The following is a 13662-nucleotide window of genomic DNA, read 5'->3' as shown; positions in this document are numbered from 1 at the left end:
ACTAGAGGCGGGGTTTCACTATGCTGGCTGGCCTGGTCTCGAACTCCTGACCTCAGGTGATCTCCCATCTTAGCCTCCCAAAGTGATGGAATTACAGGTGTGAGCCACCATGCTCAGCCTGAATCCACTTTTAATATCTACTCTTGTAGTCTCCTAGAGTTTTAATGAAAAGGTTAAAAGCCATTAAGAATTTCAAAACTTGTTTTTACCTCACAGTTCTCCATTTTCCTAAGTGTTTTCAAAACTGACTTCAATAATGTTTCAAATCATGCAGATATGAATGAGAATTTTAAGTCTTTTATCTCATTTCTCTATAGCACTGGTGAAATTCTTATGATAGAGCAATGGATATGATCCCATCTCTCCCAATTTAAGGTCTCTATCAAAGCTTTCATTAGCCTTCCATCACAGGATACGTGCAAAGTGACTCCTGGGCTTGAGATGAAATATTCATTTACCTTATAAAGAAAGGGGAAAAACTGTCACTTCAAAGTGATCAAGTGCAAAGCAGTTTATTAATGTAGAATTCCAGAGCTGAAGGAGCCTGAGGGTTCAATAAATTCTGATTACCTTCCGTCAGTGATATTCGGAGAAATCAGGCAGCTGGGTCTGCAGTTGAGCTCCAAATGTTGCCACTTCACATCCAGTGCCCCACCTGGGACACCAAGCTACTACCAAACAAATTTCCAGAGGTGACTCCAGATGTGCTTCAGTGAGATCAATGGTTCCATCAATTACATTCATCTATCCAACCCAATAAGCACTTAAGTGAACGCCTACCATGTTAAGGTGCTATCCCAAGGAAACATGTCAAGGAGGCAAAGATAAGTAAAATCTCATCACTATTCCCAAGGAACTTAGTATCTACTCAAGGACGTAAGACCTATATGCAAACACCTATAATGTGAATTGTTAAGAAAAACCAGCCATTAGGAGACGAAAGTCCAGACAGGAGGTAAAAAGGATGGGAAGAAGACAGTGAAAGCTTGGGTGTGCTGGGTGAAGGGGAAAGGCCAGGAGGAAGAGGCTTCCAGGTTTTCAAGCCTGAGGCTGCCTTTATGGACTAGGATAGGGAAGGCAGGCAGAATGAGGAAAGATGATGGGCTCCATTTTCTACGTCCAGTGGAAGCAAGTCAGCAACAATATGGTATACTGATGTACTGATTAGGGTACTTTTGTTGTTGTGGTTTCATGCAACAAAAGTTATAAAGATGGGGGGATGGGTAGATGGATGCAGCAAACCACTAAGGCATGTGAATATCTATGTAACAAACCTGCATGTTCTGCCCATGTAACCCAGAACTTAAAGTATGATAATTTTTTTAAAAAAGTTACAAAGTGACTTGTATGAGGTCACTGGGCTGCAAAGTAGTAGAGCCAGCTCCAGACTCTAAGGCTCAACTTCTGTTTATAAGCTATCTTGTAGCTCCAGAAGACTACCTGTCATGAATGAGTTGCAAAGATCAGTGGAAGAAATACAAATTATTTTTCCAAAACCCAGTCAAGTTGGTCAAAAATATGCAAGAACAAGTGACATTACATGGTCATCTAAAAACACTCACCAATGAAGGGTAGTTTATACATATTTACATTCCTTTTCTATGAGTGCATAGAGGAAATCCATATGACTGGAGGTGGTAGACAGGTTGAAAAATGGATAGTGACAGAGGAATGAGAAGAAATCAGACAGCAGGTCAGACACAAGCATTGTCACCCAGAGTCCAACAGCTGGCTGGTCACTTGTGCATGATTGGAAAATACAAAAAAACCCCACATCTCACATGCCTCTTAAGATAAAAAGACTCATTGATCTTAGTTGAAAGGACTGAGCCTTTAAACAGTCCACTCTCTCTGCCCCTCATTATGACTTTTATCGTTTTTATTCTGCACAAATGTATGGACTCATGCCTCGGAAGAAGAGCTGAGGTCAATGACCTTTGCAGGCAAACATGATAGCATTTATGAGCACAGAGAGAGAAAGGTGTTTTTTTTTTTTTTCTTGTAAAGATCACACAGATTTAGCTGCCTGACTTCTGGGAAAAATATGAAATTCGTATAAAGTCTACAAAGAAAAAAAAAAGACCAGAAGTATCTGCATGAAATGTAAACCACAATGTTAACTTGTGAGACTACACAAAATTTTCACCTCTTATGCTTTCCAAAATTTTTTTCTAGAATATTGTGCATTATCCTTACAATCAGAGAAAAGGCTTTATTTTATTTTTTTAAAAAGGAAATGATAGTGCTACATGACCTGTCTTGTAAAAATAAAAAAGTTGTATACTTTGAAATTTATTTTGGATAGTCACTGAACTCAGATGCATGTAAATTTTTTGGCTTTTCATAAAGTTTCTCCCTATGCTGCTGTGAAGGAAATAATTATCATCTTTTTGTCACTCTTTGAGAACATTTTAGCTCTTCTGAAGGAAAGTAAAATGGGATGTTATGCCCTCTGACTATCATGGAGTCTAACAGTCTAATTTCACTCTTCACACCCTCCCAACCTGCTGCTTCTCACTGCCATTTTCTCTGTTATGGATAAGAAAAACAATAAAAGACAGAAAACCTACTACACGCACATAACTCAAAAGGACAGTTACTACATGAGGATGCTTATACTGATCTTCTAGATGCTTACAGCTAGGAGATCCCCAGAAAGCACAGCTCTCATAATTCAATTCAGTCAAACAGACTCTGAAAGGGTCTAGCAGGCTAAAGCGGGCTAGAAAGGGACAGGTCTCCTGGGCAGGGATAGAAAAAAGCAAAGGAAGCTAAGAAGTGAGGCTCGTCTTCACATTAATTCAAGAAAGAAATAGAAGTTTCGACGAGACCCAACCATCTATTCAATCACTCTGGAAAGTGTATAGTCGGAAAGGACCTCAACCTTGACACATGGCTTTTAATTGTGTGCTTTGACTTTGAGGTTTCCTTTCCAATTGCTCAGATTTTCCACATCAACCTTCAGGTGCTTTGCAAGAGATGACTGTTTTGTAACAAGCCCTAACACTATGCTGGTAATTTTTAAAAAGCCTTAGTTTAGCATCTTATCTGCAATCAATTTGTCATAGCGCCTCTTTCTTACTTTCAGCTTCTTCTAGATTTGACTCACTCGTAGTATACCCTTTCTCCTTGCAACCTGACCTGGTTAAGAGGTGCAGCACTAATAATGTTTTACTGGACTTGAATTTTTCTATCCAAATTAAAACATGGCATGGATAAAGATTGCTGTTCTGCTTCTGCACGTGTAAAATAAATTATATTAAAATGTGGGAGATGTCCCGTGGCCTTGGAACTGGGGATATGTCCATCAAAATAAGAGCAGTCACACTGTCAGGAGAAACACTCAAGTGTCTGGAATCCTGCTTGTTCATCTTACCAGATCTCTTCCCTGTGGTAAACAGGATCACTCATGAAACCGATACAAATCACTAACTTCTCAGTTTCTTTATTTATAAGATACACATGCGCTGAGTTAGGATCAGCAGTTAAATATTAGGTTAAAAAATAAACAGAAAACAAGCAAACAAGCCCTTCCTGTTGAGCTGCAAGTTTCTCTCTCCTCCCTCACACTCTTAGCCTCTTAATTACATTAAAAAGATCTGGAGTGAAGATCGTACAAATAATTAGAGTTGACTTGTGTGTATTTCATTCTGTATCTGCAACCAGGAATACAGGATTGGATCCAGACCAAGCATAAAATTCAGTAGGTCTCTCCAGTGTCCCCAGCTTAGCATGCAAACTTCGATGTGTAAAAACTTAACATTTCTACCTAGGGATGTACTTTTGGTAACAAAGGAGCTTGGCAGACAAAGGGTAATTTGTTAAATCTGCTAGAAGCTACTTATCTGCTGTAGGCTTGCAATCTTTAGGCATATTTCAGTTAGCACCTGTGTAGAACTAATTAAATTGGAGGAAAGAAGAGAAATCCATTCCTTGTAAGGCCATCAACTATTATGTCTCAGTGTTTTAGCCTGAGCACTTCCTCAGCGCTCAATTTGTTTCAATTATTAAGAGATGGAAGCTAAATGCTGTTGACTTGCTGGAGGCTGTAATCATCAAGAAAGGCCTCTAAAAATGAAAAAGGGACAAGTTGTTTTCCAGTAAGGAAGACGATTAAGCATGAACTCCAGAGACAGGCTGCCTGGGTTTGAATATCACTTCTGTCACTTACCAACTGGATGACCTTTGGCAAGTCTCCATCTTCATGTGCCTAGCTTCCTCATTTGTACAGTGGTATCAAGAACAGGGTCATCCTTGAAGGACTGTATGAGCAGGACATGCATTAATATTTGCAAACCACTTATAACAGCATCTGGCACATAGCAAGTACTATGTAAGTGTTAAACAAAACTAGACATGTGAAGTGCTTAGAATGGGGATCAATTAAGCACTAGATATTACCGATCCCGTCTAATATAAGTTTTAATCTAGAAAACAGAAAGCAAAACATTCAGGGCTCTGAATACTAAGGCGTTCCCTCAGGTTCTAAACTATGGCCTCTTATTGTATACATAGAGTTTTTTTTTTTAATCCAGAGAAGTTATTTTCCATCAGTAAGTGTCCCAGGCTGAGGTGAGAGGCTTTTCGGGTAGGGGCAGGTGCAGCAGGTCCACAAAATACACACCTGCCCAGCCCCATAATTAAAAAGAAGTCACCATTAGAGAACACAGATTCGTTTGAAGTTCATTAGAGCTTTACCAATACAAATTGCTTTCTCCCAGTATTTCAAGCAATTATCACTTTTAAAGTCTAGTGGGGGAAAGGTGTGAAAGGGAAAGTAATGAAGATTTGTATTAGAACTGTTCTTCCCTTCAGCAAGAGCCTGCAGCCTCCAGTGGGAGGGGAGATGTGGAAGACAGGCAGGTGGCATTGTTGGCTAAACAGTTCTCCAGGCAGAAAATTAACATTCTCCAAACAATACTTAATTGTTAAATTTTTCTGTCTCTACTATTTTGAGTACAGCAGCAGGGGTCACTAAGTATTAGAAATCATTTCCTTATGGAGCATGTTTTCACTTTCTAAAATTAACAATTTTCACTACTCTTGTTTCTCTGAAGTCAGAATTTTTCTCAAACATACATTATGGGCATTTACTATCTCTACAACTTAAGAGCCTCAATATGTCCCTAGTGAGACTACTGTTTGTTGCCTAGACGGCTGCTAATAGGATGACTGCAATTGTTTTTGAGATTGAATTTGTACTGATACTTTAAAGCAAAAAAAAAAAAAAAAAAAAAAAAAAAAACCAACAACAACAACAACACAATGAAAGAGACAGGCACATCAATGTTCTTTCTTTCTTTACTCTCCTAAAAATGCTATCACCACACCACTTCTGTCTCTCTCTCTCTCTCTTTCTTTTTCTTTTCTTTCTTTTTTTTTTTTTTTTTGGAGACAGTTTCATTCTTTTTGCCCAAGCTGGAGTGCAATGACACAATCTTGGCTAACTGCAACCTCTGCCTCCCGTGTTCAATGGATTCTCCTGCCTCAGCCTCCCGAGTAGCTGGGATTACTGGCATGTGCTACCATGCCTGGCTAATTTTATGTTTTTAGTAGAGATGGGGCTTCTCCATGTTGGTCAGACTGGTCTCGAACTCCTAACCTCAGGTGATCCACCTATCTCAGCCTCCCAGAGTGCTGAGATTACAGGCGTGAGCCTCCATGCCCAGCCTACTCTCACTACTTCTCTAGGGAAATCACAGCAGCTGGTCTGTGCCCCACACCCTGCATGAGCACTCGATGCCGGCCTCCTGGAATGCGTGACAAGACGGACAGACTTGGGCTCAGACCTTGACCCTGCTCCCTTCCCTCACCCTTGTTGAGTGACTTAACCTGTTTCCTCAACTGTAAAATAAAGATGATAGTATACATCTTACAGTGTTGTAGTAAGAATTAAATATGCAGAATTCAAAGCCCTTCATAGCTGCTTAGTAAGTACACTGCAATCTTTCACATTATTTCAAACTTTGAGTAGGTCCTAGAACCATAATATCTCTGGTATCTGTTCAGACTCTGGGTTACAATTCATTTTATGGCATTTCAGTGAAAATGAGTACTTACTAAATTAGATGAAAGGTGATCATTCTGTATGCTGGATTACCTAACAATTGGGTAAAATTGGATCAATACTTTTAAGTTCTTCCAAGGCAAAATATAGTGCTAATAATAACTATTCCCAATATTTCCATAATACAACAAATGAAAGAACACATGACTAAAAGGAAGAAAGGATTATTTGTGTTAATAATGCAAACAGAACCCCTGAAAGGGCACATGAAATGTAAGATGTGCCCAGGTGGTTGTGACAGTCTCTGCCTTCCTTCCATTCCCACTGGCTTTTTTCCTAAATATATCTAACGCTGTGATGACTGCACAAGAGCTGTATTATTATTCTGATTCTCAGCACATTGGCCTGTAGCTAATCTTTGAAAGCACCACCTGCTGAGTACACCTGGGGACCCAGCCAATGCACTGTATTGGAAGGCTAAGTCACCTTCCAGCAACCAAGCCATCTTGAAAGCCACACAACTCCTGCCTGAAATGGAGGGAAAAACAGGAGATGCTTGCAAAAAGTGATTATTTACCTTTTGTAGCCACTATATATATTTCCAGCTCTAACCGTCATTTATCCCCATTCACCTTATTTAATCAGAGGAGAAAGAGTGAAAAAAGAATGAGGTAGGCCGGTGCAGTGGCTCACGGCTGTAATCTCAGCACTTTGGGAGGCCAAGGCAGGGAGATCACCTGAGGTCAGGAGTTCGAGACCAGCCTAGCCAACATGGTGAAATCCCATCCCATTTCTACTAAAAATACAAAAATTAGCTGGGCATGGTGGCGGGTGCCTGTAATCCCAGCTACTTGGGAGGCTGAGGCAGGAGAATCTCTCAAACCTGGGAGGTGGAGGTTGCAGTGAGCCGAGATTGTGCCATTGCACTCCAGCCTGGGGGACAAGAGCAAGACTTTGTCTAAAAAAAAACAAAACAAAAAAGAACAAGGTAGAGGGAGGCAAGAATGATGCTGGCACACAGGCCAGGTATGGTGGCTCACGCCTATGATACCAGCACTTTGGGAGGCCAAGACAGGTGAATTGCTTGAGCTCAAGAGTTTGAAACCAGCCTGGGCAACATGGTGCAACGCCATCTCTACAAAAAAAAAATATATATATATATATAAAATTAGCTGGGCATGCTTCTCGTCCAGCTACTTGAAAGGCTGAGGTAGGAGAATCACCTAAGCTTGCAAGGTTGAGGCTGCAGTGAGCTGTGACTACACCACTGTAATCTAGCCTGCGTGACAGAGTGGGACCCTGTCTCAGGTTAAAAAGAAAAAGTGTTGACATACAAAAGAAAGGAAAGCAGGATTCAGGTCCCAGTCTTCCAGTGGACTATTGACACTGTATCTTCTCATGTGTGAAATCAAGCCCTGCCCTAACTCCCCTTCGAGGCTCAGCAGATAGTGATCTGAGTATGCAAAGAGCTGGGCTGTTGGAGACAGGCAAAAAACAGTGGTAATGACCTATTAGGAGTTCAGTGGTGCTAGGATGCTGGGAAGTCGGGCATTGAGATACATTGTGTGGCTGCTGGGGCTTTAGAAGATTCCATCACTGGAACCCCATCCTATGTGGTCAGATGACGGCTCTAAAGTATCTGCTTCTGTGAGCAGAGATCCAAGAAGGGCCAAAGTCAGTACAAATAGCTCCTAAGCTCAAGAGTCAGTTTTTCACTGTGCGCCTCATCCCTGGAGTAGAGTGTTCTGATCCTGGTTTCTCCAGGCAACGAGAAAATGTCCCTTGCAGTGCCATTCAGGACTGTGTGGTGGCCACCCTCACCGACCCACAGGCACATAGCCGTAGGGTAGTGGTTAAGAGGATGGCATGCTGAAGCCGGACTGCCAAGGTCTGAATCTCAGCTCTGCCACTTATTGTACAATGTCAGGTAAGTTACTTATACTTTCTGTGCCTTGATTTTTCCTTATTGGAAAATAAGGATCATGATGACCGTACCTATTTCAGAGGGTTGTTAAGGATTAAGTGAGCTGCTATTAGTTATTAGAATGGTTCCTGGCTCATAATAATGATATATAAATATGTTTGTTATATGGATAAGATGTAAAGATAAATCAACATCAGCTGCACAGTAAACAAATGTCATTACCTTACAAGTGGGACTAGTACAAATAGTTTCACATGACATAGTAAGTATATGCTCCTGATTTTAATTCTATACCCTTGTATAGAAACAACCTTCTCAGAAAAGGCAGAGCTAAACCAGCGCCTAACTCTACAAAGTAAAATGTTATTTGTCTCTAAGACATCCCCCACCTATCCATAAAGTACACCATTAGACAAGTCATTGAGGCACTGTCAGAAACCACCCTGTTGGAGGAAAAACATTAGAAGAGGCAGAAGACAAGGAATGGAAGCCTGATACGACCACATCTCTGAGCTGTGGGATACTCTCTGAGGTGAGATGTTCTTAAAGTGAAACAGACACAGTGTTTTTTTTTAATTAATACAATGGTGGAAACCATTCTCTTTGTTTAAAAGGAAGAAAAGGATTTTGCCAATAAATCAATTCAGATTTTTCAATCTGGAAACCAGAGAGAAAGATACGTGGAACCAGATAGTGTTTTGAGGATGGCAGCAAAAAGACAGGTAGAAGAGGCCCCCCAAAAAAGACGTGTCAGGGAGGAGAGCTGGCTGGGTTTGGGTGGGGAAGTGCAGATCTCCGCAGCTGTGGTACAGGGGAGAAGGGAACACCTACCGAACGACTGTCTTTTGACAAGTCCTGAAACAAACCCACACACAAAAAAACTGTTGTGGGGGTGGGAGGGAAATGGGGACCAAAGTTAGGGAGTACCCACCCTGCCACAAGCCCACTGCCTGTACAGTCAGGCTCACCTAAAACATCCTGTTTTTGCCACAGATCACAGTGCCCTAAACCCAAGTTTACATCTAGTGCTGCCAAAATACCAAAACATACAACACCTACAAATCTGCTCTTCGAAGAATGCAACAGGACTTCCCTGGCACCCTTTCAAATGGGAGGATGGGCAAATGCAAAACAGCAGTAACGTGCAGGAAGGGTGGGACCATGGATACATTGCAGGTATGCACGTTGAGAGAAAAGTAAGAGAGAAAGAGAGGCAGAGAGGATGAAGCACTATGTGGCTATTTCTACTACTCAGCTACCCACTGTCACCACTGCTTAGAACAATCATTTTGAATAAAAGAAACGACAGATCCAATTGAAAGTTGGTTTATTCTATTTAAGTGTTAATTTTAAGATGGTTCACATTACTCATCTTTCTAAATGAAGTGTGCTAATCACCCAAGAATTGGTAACTCTGAGCTCTATATAAAAAATAAATAGTAGCTTATACCGCAGAATAGATAATCATCAAAACAGTAGGATGAAGCTGAGTCCTAATCAGACTGGAAGAGGTTAAAGAGAAAAAGAATATGACAGTTGTGTGGCTGCTGCTGCAGAAATAGGTGATAAGACTAACCTCTCTCTGCTTCTGGCATTTACAGCACGAGAAAAAAAGAATCTAATGGAAAATGTTGAAAGATATACTGAAGCTTTTCAAAAAATCAGAGCAGTAAGACCTTTAAATTCACTTACTTCAGTCCTTGCATTTTACCAGTAAGGAAACTAAGGCCCAGAGAGGTTAAGAGTTCTGCCTATAATGTAACACAGACACACACACACGCACACACACGCACACACGCGCGCGCGCACACACACACACACACACACACGCATGGCTGTAAGGCAGGCCTGTGGTCTAAAGGCTGCAGTGCCCCTTCCTCTTTACTACTTTCTTCCCTTTACTGAGGGGCAGTTATGGAAAGCTATTTTTATAGAGAGAACTGAGGTGCTTGACAATGACAGAAGGAAAATAAATGGTCGTTTCAATTCCAACTTAAGCTATAGGCTCACTGCTGTGCTCCTGCCCAGTCAAGACTTTGACTCTGGGATAAAATAAAGAGTCAAATCTGGTCAAGGTAGCTTTGTGGGAGTTGGCTTGGAACTCAAATAGTGAAAAGGGCAGGGGGACATTAGCTGGACTCAGCTGACAGGAAAGGGGAAACAGTAAGCAACAAAAAAGGGTCCAGGCAGAGCACAGTGGCTTACACCTGTAATCCCAGTACTCTGGGAGGTCCAGGTGAGAGGATTGCGCTTGAGCCCAGGAGTTCAAAACCAACCTGGGCAACGTGGTGAAACTCCATCTCTACAAAAAAATATAAAAGTTAGCTGGGCATGGTGGCACATGCCTGTGGTCCCAGTTACTTGAGAGGCTGAGGTCAGAGAATTGCTTGAGCCCAGGAGGTAGAGGCTGCAGTAAGCTGTGAAAGCACCACTGCATTCCAGCCTGGGTGACAGAATGAGACCCCTCAACTAACCCTCACCATGGCCACACACACATAATCCAACTTGAGAGCTGTTTGCCCCAAGGGCTGTCAGACTCTTGGCTCAGGGCAAAGTGGAACAGTGTATGGTGGGAGCCTGGATTCCAAGGCCCGATGAACCTGAGTCTGAATCTTAGCTTTGCTTCTCACTGGCTGTGTGCCCTGTGTGTTTTCACATCCTTGTGTCTCAGTTTCCTGTAAGGTAAGGATTAAAGGATCTGCTTCAGAAAGTTGTGAACAGGATTCAGTAAGTTAGTCTATCTACAGTGCCAGGAACAGTGCTGGGCACATCATAAGCACGGTGTAAGTGCTCACAAATAAAGGGACTAGTGGCATTCCACAGCTTCAAGCCTGCAAGCCTCCAAAGGTGGCAACATGTGACACAGGACGCCCTCACGGTGAGACATCACTGTACACAATTCACACTCACACATCCTCTTTTCTGTGAAGAGGTTAGCCTTTTCATCTGAATAGCAATTAGGGTTGTTTGATTTTATTTCTTCTTTTGTTTCTCCTCATTAGAATCAACTCAGGTAAAACATTTAGAAAATCGAAACAAAAACAAAAACTACCTAATACTGCCACCCAGAAAAAAAACTTAAACAGAGATAAATTTCTTTCTAACCTTTTTTCTCCATTATATCTTCACATAAAACATTTATTTTTTAAAAACCTGATATTGTTTTATGATCTAGTTTACTCCATATTTTGGGAATATTTTCCCTTGATTAAATATTTTAGCAGAATTTTTAATAGTTACCCGGTTTAACTATACTGTAATTTACCACTTGTTAGCATCTTTATGACAAGATATAACCTCTACCTTTCTATTCCCACCGTTTGCACATCCCAAAAGAAAATGAAAGCATAACAAAGCTTTTGACAGCAACTCCCAGACAGGTGTTCTTCACAAACTTTCTTCCCAGCTGGGCTAAGCCACAGTGCTCAGAAAATGGCTCCTAGAAAAGTGTCTCCATTTGAGCTGGAGCTTCTGCAGTGCAAGGTTCTGTAAGGGCAGCTCTTGCAGCCCGCTGAGTGTCACCACTCCAGGAATGTCTCACCTTTCCCAGGGCTTTGACCAGATGACCTCCTGCTGAACAGAACTGGCCAGAGAAGCTTTGGAGAGGCAGTGGGGGTGAGGGGAGCAGGAAGCGGATCAGGGTGGGTGGGGAGGACCCCAGCAATAAGCAGCTCACCAACCTCTGCAGGGTGACTGGAAAGGTCTGACTGGAAGAATCTTAGAGATAAGCTCCCAAGTTCCCATTTTAGAGATAAGAAAACCAAGCCTCAGGAAGATAACAGGACTTAATTAGCACTTGTGAAATACAACTTAATATTAGCAGTGATAACAGCCACAATTACTATTACTAGCATTTGGGGCAGTTATTATGAGCCAAGTATTATGCTAAATAAATGTTTAGTCCCAGTGACAACCCTGTGAAATTCGCTATCATTATTTCCATTTTAGGGAGTGGGGACTGATGAGGCTTAGACTAAATGAGTTGCGTGAGATCACACAGCTAATAAGTAGTAGAGGCAGGAGTCAAACCCAGATCTGTTTTTCACCAAAGTCCATGTTCCTACCAAGCATACCACAGGAACGAATAATTATTTTTATTTCCACTGCACTGTTTTCTAAAAGATGAGCTTATTAATACTTACTGCTAACTTAAAAGGTACCAAAGAATTCATGCGTTCATCTCTAGTCATCTTTTTACAAATCTACATTTCTGCATTTGCTAAACGGTGACATAAAAATACTCAACAGATCGATTTGTCAATAGTCAAGTTCCATGTATTTTGTACAAAAATGATTTTGAGTGCGAAACTTAGGTTTAGTGTGAACTGTCAATTATCATGCTACAGTTAAACTAATATAAAGGTAAAAGACTGCATAAAACATTATACATCCAATGAATGACATGTGAAAAGACATTACTTCTAAATATGTATGTAAGGCCACTTCAGGTTTAGAAAGGCCTAAGGCCAGGGACTCTCCCAAGTACATAATTACAATGCTTCTCTTAGATGATTATCAGGTAGCAGACAGAGATTTCAAATAGTTTGTTTACCTATTTTTTTTTAAAGGCTCTTTCTCAGTATGACTCATGTGAACAACTTAAACAGCTGTGGCAGGAGAGGCCACTGCAGCCTGCTAGAGTAGGTAAAACCTACTGAACCTGTGTGCATTAATTAGATCAATCTTGACTCATTTTCTTTAATGAGACAGTATAACACACGACATCCACCAGACCTGTTTTCTGGGTTTTGTTTTACATAATTTGTTGTTACGGTTTAATCTATTCTTGACCTTCTTTCTGTGTAAAGCCCAAACTTTATAACTATTTTTTTTCTAACACAGATTTTTTTTATATATATTCAACAGCATGCATCTTTGTGGAACTATACTGCACAGCACATGGTTTGTGAACAAATGCAGTACAAAAGAAAAACATACAAAAATCGCATTTTTGAAAAAACATTTTTTTTTCAATTTCTTTGTCTTTCAAGCAGGTCAGATATACAGATTATAACTGTAGAAATGAAAGCCAACTCCCACATACAAGATAAAAGTCCATCATCAGGTGATGGAAAATCACATATTAAGGAGAAAAGCAAGCCCTTGGGTTCTAAATCATTTGTCTTTGTTTTCTGTTAAAATGGGGAAATTTTCTATCTTTCTTCTTTCATTTAGATCACTGCTATTCCCGATCTCCTCTGAATGCACATTCTGAAGTTTTGTTTTCACTGAGTAAACCCTAAGGGCATGACTAATTCTCATCATGAATTTTCACTCAAGAAATTTCTGAATCTCTATTACATATTGAACCTAATATATAATAGGGTTCAGATTATGATGCTCAAAACATCATGTAAGAGTATTATGTTATGTACAAAATGAAATACTGAGAATCACCACACTTTTAGACAAGTCCCACTGTAATGCAAAAAATTAAAAAACCCTCGCTTTGCCAATTTCAGGATGTAGCCTGTTTGGGTGTATGCTGAATGATCTGGCTCATCACCGATAGCCTTTATTACAAAATGAAACCCATATGTATCTGTGCATTTGGTAGCCTCAAGTGTTTCCTATAAGGCAGTCTAAAAGTTTAATTTAGTAAACTGGTGGTTCTCAAACTTTTGGTTTCAGCATCCATTTATAATCTTAAAAATTACTGAGGATACCCAAGGAGCTTTTGTTTATGTGGCTTACATCTACCAATATTTACCATATTGGAAAATGAAACTGA

At 40.7% G+C, this 13662-nt stretch overlaps 1 protein-coding gene across 7 annotated transcripts in view; it reads right to left on the bottom strand.

Moving 5' to 3' along the window:
• The window catches only part of LEF1 (lymphoid enhancer binding factor 1), a 120535-nt gene that overhangs the window by 57893 nt on the left and 48980 nt on the right, over window positions 1-13662 (bottom strand). The window lies entirely within an intron of this gene.

The sequence above is a fragment of the Callithrix jacchus genome, chromosome 3, assembly GCF_049354715.1.
Source record: "Callithrix jacchus isolate 240 chromosome 3, calJac240_pri, whole genome shotgun sequence".
Taxonomy (NCBI): domain Eukaryota; kingdom Metazoa; phylum Chordata; class Mammalia; order Primates; family Cebidae; genus Callithrix; species Callithrix jacchus.
This window is presented reverse-complemented; position numbering and strand designations above follow the sequence as displayed.